Consider the following 6,511-nt stretch of genomic DNA (forward strand, 5'->3'; position numbering starts at 1 on the left):
CGGGGAAACCTGTCCCGCCCCCCCAAAAAAACCAAAAAAAAAAAAAGGGGAAAAAAAAAAAAAAAAAAAAAAAAAAAAACCTGTAAAGGCTGTCAAAGAAACAAAGAGAGTTCACCCAGGCTTAATGAAATTGGGAACACAAACACCAAAAGCGCTTCATGGCTATGTCATGCCGCTGTAATGATTCCACACACTGAACTGTACCAATTCCAAGCAATTTCAGAGCGGTGTTTACTCCGACTGAGTGGCCAGCGCCCACGGCCGTCTTCGCAACGAGACATTTCATTTAGATTTGTGAGCGCCATCATCGCGCGGCACGGGTTGCTGGCTGGTGTGTTTATTTTCAAAGTCTGCCTGAAACGTTTGAGACGGCAAACCCAGAGCCCCCCGATTGGTGTATTTTCTTCCACTGAATATGTTCGAAACTTGATGAATTCAAAGACCAAAGTTTGGAAAGAGAATCCTAGTAAATTCCTTTTCTCATATTCTATACAGGTAGAGAAAAGTTGAAGCCCCTCAGCCCCATCGGCCCCTTACCTGGAGAAAAGTTCTGACCCATTGAGGCTTAGACTCGATGCGACTTCTGTATCTGTCCTTTGGAATCACATACCAACACGTTAGCAGCAGATCCTTTAAGTCCTGTAAGCTGCAAGGTGGGGCCTCTGAGGATATGACTTGTTTTTCCAGCTCATCCCACATATCGATCGAAAGGAGATCTCGGGAATTCAGAGGCCAAGTCAACACCTTGAACTCTTTGACATGTTCCTCAAAGGATTTGTGGGCTGGTTTTTGCTGTGTGGCAGAGTGGAAAACAGCCATTGGCTATAAGGTTTATGGGGGAACATGGAGAGGTGTATGTGAATTTAGATTTGTTTTTAATCAAATGTTTTAGTGGGAAAAATTAAGATCTCTTCTAAACGTTACATGTACAGCAAACTAGGATGTTGTCCCATCTGAAGGAAGAAACCCAGTTAGTGGCACTACTAAATAAATGTAACTGAAGTATTTTTGGACTTCATAATTCCCACTGGTACCAAAATGACATGATGCATAGGATGAGTTCTTCCTCAAAATAGGAAAGAGAAGTGAACATGGCTTTCTAGTAAGATATATGTTGGTTTTTTTTTTCTGAATTAGAGAATAGAAATATCTATTCGCACACATTTTGTGAAAAAACATTCTCCCCCTCACAGAATGTTGTCACACGTATGCGTTTCATATTATCCCACATTAACATCTTGCAAAAATCAATGCCGTTTTTAAATTAGAATTATATTTATTGATGAAAAAAACACTATCTAGACCTCAATGTGAAAAGGTAATTTTTTTCCTACACTTAGTAGTTGAATGGCCCTTGATGGCTACAATGAAGTCATTTTAACTAGGTCAAAACCTTCATTTTGTTCAGCCATTTAGGGATGATTAGTTGCAAACATCCATGTTGTTTTGGACGTTTTTTTTCACTTGATATAGAAAATTATCTTTAAATAAACAACTGAGGAGCAAGGCAGAACACTGGGGTTTTTTTTTTTTGCACCCACAGATTGAAATTCACATCTTTGGCAAATCTGTTCAAAGTATCCCCATAAAGCTGAAATATACTGGCAGAGATGCTGACAATAACAAAGCATAAATTTCACACTTACTCACCTTCCCATAACACCAGGGTGAAGAGATCGCATTGACCAGTCACACACTCAGGGACACGGGGGCCTGATATAGAGTGCTGTTCACCCTCAACGAGTAATAAAACAGTCAAAGAATGGCCTCTTGCTGCCATGGTAACAAATGTCCACCTAGGTAACCCTCGGTGTGCGGCGAGGAGACGTGACGGGAAGCCGGCGTACGGGGGGGAAAGTAAAATATGTAACCTCAGAACAGAGGTCAGTTATGCTGGAAGTTATCCACGGCTTAGAGCGGGGACAATGGCACCGTAACACAAGATAATAGCTACTAGTGACGAGTTGGTAAAAGTCAGGGAGTCTGCACAGAGCAATAATTCCTCCAAGGGCATACACCAGAAGTGTCAGCTTGCATCTATAAGGTATTCTCTGCAAAAAAAAAAAAAAAAAAAAAAAAGTGGTAAAAGCCGTTTTGTAGGTCAAACACAGCAGGCTTTAGGAAATTTTGATAAATAGTTCCTGGCAAGACTTTTGTGCCAGGCTTTTCTTCCCAATTTGTTTATTTGCTCTGGTCTGCCGTGATGCATCTCTGATCTATGCCATCCCTAATCCACTGCAGCACTGGATTTGACAGCTTTTGTAAAGGAAGACAGAGCATTAATCAGAAAATAAAATCTCCCCTCTTATGTTGTATGGAGGCCCAACGCTTGCCGAATATGAAAGCATTTATCTATTTTAGAGTCAAAACTCTGTTTGTTTCATGTAACAAATATCAAACCTGAGGTGTATTTTTTTTGTATATTTTTGTTTCAGTGCCCACTACTTAAAGAGGAAATCTCCCCCTTTTTCTCTCTTTCATTTCTAACCCTCCAGTCTGTCTTTCTGCTGCCTCTGAAGATGGCCTTCACACAGATTGAAGGGGAAAATGAGCTCGGCGAGAGGGCAGGCGACACGGTACCGTCAGACAAAGAAGCGAGAGGCAACCTGACAGTCTGTACATACAAAACCGTGGGCCTACGGCTACATTACGTGAAGAAAAGCAAGTCGGGTGCTGCTTACCGCTGTTGGAAGGCTGCTGATACTGGAGAGATGACCGCCGCTGGACGCGATGCTCCAGTCCAGAATCAATAAGTGCCACAGGTGTCGTTACGGACACACAAAGAAGCACCGACTTGTTGAGACGGCACAACGCCGCAGGTGCTGGATAAATCTCTCCTAATGCATCATCTGCAAATACATCTTGCTGCTTTTAATGTCGCTGACAGATGAGGGCTGCTAGTTTGTTGCATCATAAGCATTGAGGCAGACACTGCTGTTCTTTTCTGTAGTCTTTTCTTCAATCAACGGATTTACTCCCCCATCTTGTGACAGTATTCTAATGTATAAACGAAGGGATATAAACTAATGTGTTTTTGTAACCAAAATATGTTGCGGTTTTGCTCTCTTCGGTCAGCTCCAATAGGAATTTTTTAAAAAAAAAAAAAAAAAAAAAAAGGGAAATTGCAAACTCTAGCACTGGGCTTAACTATAGTCAAGCACTGGGCCATAATCTGCTCGTAACCATAACAACGCCACCTGCCAGCCGAGAATGTTATAAAAAGAAAGATACTGAGGATCATTTTTATTAAACATAATGAGAGAATTGTTAACCAAGTCTGCAGGGTTATAGGTTTTATATTGGCTTTGACTGACTGATGGAGCTCAGACTATGGAATAGCAGCATGGCTTTCATCCAGGCCGTTGAAAGGTGGACCCGATTTTTACAATTGCTGATGGTGTTCAGGACTCCGTTGCTATCAGTATTTCGTGGGGGTGTTGCAAGAGAAAGGGGTAGTTGGGTTGAATTTAGGGGTTATATGCAGCTAACTTGAGTGATTTGACTCAAAACAACAGAGTTAAATTCCATTAAGACAATCGAGTTAAGCAAATTAAATTTCCTCATAATTTATTTGGAGTTGTTGCCACCAATTGTGGCACAATCAGATTTAGAGGTATTGCTTAAAGTTGCTTTAGATAGCTTTTTTTTTTTTTTTTTTTACCTTACGAAAGGAAAGTGTCATTTGAAAACAGCTTCTATTTATGGCGGCAATTTTTGTTTCATATTAAAACTTATCCTCCTGTAGGTCAGACAAAAAGAAACAAAATCTGTATGGGAGTAAATACCAACTCACGGTGCTGTGTCTGTTTATATGACATCACCATATTCTGTTGGGTAAATATGACTTAACTTTAAGACCCTGTCCATGTTCCAACTTTTAAAGATGGAAGTTAAACACAGATCTAGCAGAAAAGCTTCTGAGAGCTGGTTCAGACTGTATGACAAACCGTGGTGCTCTTCTTCGGTACAGAAGCAGGAGAACACCATTCTACAATGAAGTGACAGAGAAAAAACAACAAAACAAGAAAAACAAAATGCGAATGAATGAGTGGGAGGAGGAACACTATAGAACTAATTGGTGAGAGATTTCAGCTGCCAACGGTCTTCGCTATTATCTTGTGGTCCTGCTAATTACACCAAGGCAGAATCCACTGGTTGATGTAAAATGCTTAATGCAGACAAATAATGCATACAGTGGTGTCAATGCAAGTTAAAACACCAAACACCTTTATTCCATCCGATTCTCATCTTTGCAGATAATAGATTCTGTGTAATTAGTCTGAAACAATGCAAATGTGTCGCCTTAAGTAGAAAAGGGCATTTCGTTTTTAAAGGGCCCCACAACGACTGTAAAACCTGGAATCTGATTGTGAAGCGGAGAGACATAAATTAAACATTTAAACCGCGTTCCTGTGGGGACGGGATTTTATTTTAGGTTGGTGCTGCACGTGGGTCATTCACTTATAAGAAGGATTCAGGCGGGTGGAGTTCCTGCCCCCCAATATGGGAGATGCTGCTTTCTTTAAGAGGGGATGTAACCACATAAAACATTTTATTGCACAATTCCAGAAAGTGTAGCAAGGGTAACATTTCAGACCTATCTGTCTACGACTGGGCTTGGCTCAAAGCTCATGGGGTCCCGGTTAATTGGTTGGCACATTTGAATGCAGTTCCATGTCCAGTCGTGAGCGAGATTGGCAGGAGCAGCAACCAGCTCTTGCAATTTCAAGATGGAAGTCACTGAGATTTGTTTAATAGGGACACAGGCCAATGCATTGAGAAAATGATAAAATCATATGCTTTGTTGCATTAGCAAGATTCCCCAGAGGGACTTAAAAAAAAAAAGTTTCACAAAACTACTTTTTTACAATTGTAATAAAACTATAACTAAATAACTGTTGCAAAATTATTTTTATTTTATCAAACAGACCAACACTGAAGTAGTGCATAGATGTGAAGTGGAAAGTTGGATTTGTGCCATATGGTTAAATTTGCTGAAAAATTAATGCAATGAAACATTCGTGTACTAGCATCATGCTGTTTGGATGCTTGAGCAACCCTTCATACATACAATACCAGCTGCAATGGAATCACTGCAATCAAAGCATAAAGTAGAATAGACTAGTCAAAGTCCAGATCCAGCCCTGAATCTAATTAGAAATCTTAAATAAAGATTTTAAATTGCTGTTTTCAGATACTCTCTGGGATTCTTGCAAGACATTTTCAAAATTTGGATTCTTAGTTACTGATGATTATTCTGATAACCAGCTGATATACAAAAAAAAAAAAAAAAAAAAAAAAAAAAAAAAAAAAAACTACAAAAGCAAGAGTCAAACTCGTGTCATTGGATCAAAACATTTGAAAGTTCTGCACAGAAAATGTCTTTGACATTAGTATCCTGGTGATAAAATATGGCCCATGCATAAAATATCCGACAGCACGGCAGAGCTACTTCATGTAACCGTCACTTTGGCAATAAAGGACACAAGACAAACAAACAAAAAAAAATCTATAAAATCCACGTCGGCGTAAGCAAATCCAAACTTTACTCCAGACGCCGCCTTGACAGGGACGAGACGATCGCTGCGTTTTGTTGTTTACACCGGCTCTGATTGTCTCTGATACAACTGGGTGAGAAAATCATACATATCGCCTGCATTCTGATGAGTTGTTATCGGCCAATTATTTTCCTCCGGCTGTCAACAGAAATGAAGCTGTATTTCTGCAAGTGTTGCTAACAACCCACTGGGAGGCCTGTCTGTCAGATGTGCGGCAGTGGTTCTATGCGTGTGTGTGCTATTTGAGGCAGTTGTGCTACATAAGTCAAACAAATAGACTACCTTCTTCTGGAGTCGGTTTCTCTATTCCTGTTCACATTCCAGCTGTTATTCCATCACCTTTACTCCCCTTTGGTGTTTTCCCTCATCATTCTTATTTTTATCTCCACAGTACTATTTTGTAGAAAAAAACACTAGAAATAGTTCTACTTTTTTTTTTCAGGTTTTCCCCAAACTCTCTAACCATAGAGTTAGGTAACAGTGAGACAGTTTTACCAGAAGCACTGACTTGACCATCTGGCATCTGCCTCAGGAAGCCCACTCCTCTGAAATACTGCTTCTTGATTGCGGCTGATGAACGTCCGCTGGAGGCTTCGTCATGCCGGTCACACCCTGAGGTGGAGGAAGGCCGGAGAAACACACACAACCCAGCACACAACCCTGTGGACACGACACCCGACTAAAGCACCTGCTTTCACCTGTTTATGGTGCGCCTGCGGGCTGTTTCTTTGATAAATGGTCTTGTGGCACAGCCCGTCGTGGATGGATTAAGGAGTCCTCTGTGAGAAGTTCAAAGTTTTGCATTTTGTTTCAGGACCTAGCTTTGTCTTCCATCATGAAATGGTTCCAGAGTATGAATATATTTGCAAGGCACTGCACAAGCAGACTGTTTCTGTAGCATGAAGCTGTTCTCCTCAACCCCCCCCCCCCCCCCCCCCCCCCCCCCCCCCCCC

This window comes from Poecilia latipinna, unplaced genomic scaffold (genome assembly GCF_001443285.1).
Source record: "Poecilia latipinna isolate Pla-1442-1.1 unplaced genomic scaffold, P_latipinna-1.0 Scaffold179, whole genome shotgun sequence".
In the NCBI taxonomy this organism is placed as follows: Eukaryota; Metazoa; Chordata; class Actinopteri; order Cyprinodontiformes; family Poeciliidae; genus Poecilia; species Poecilia latipinna.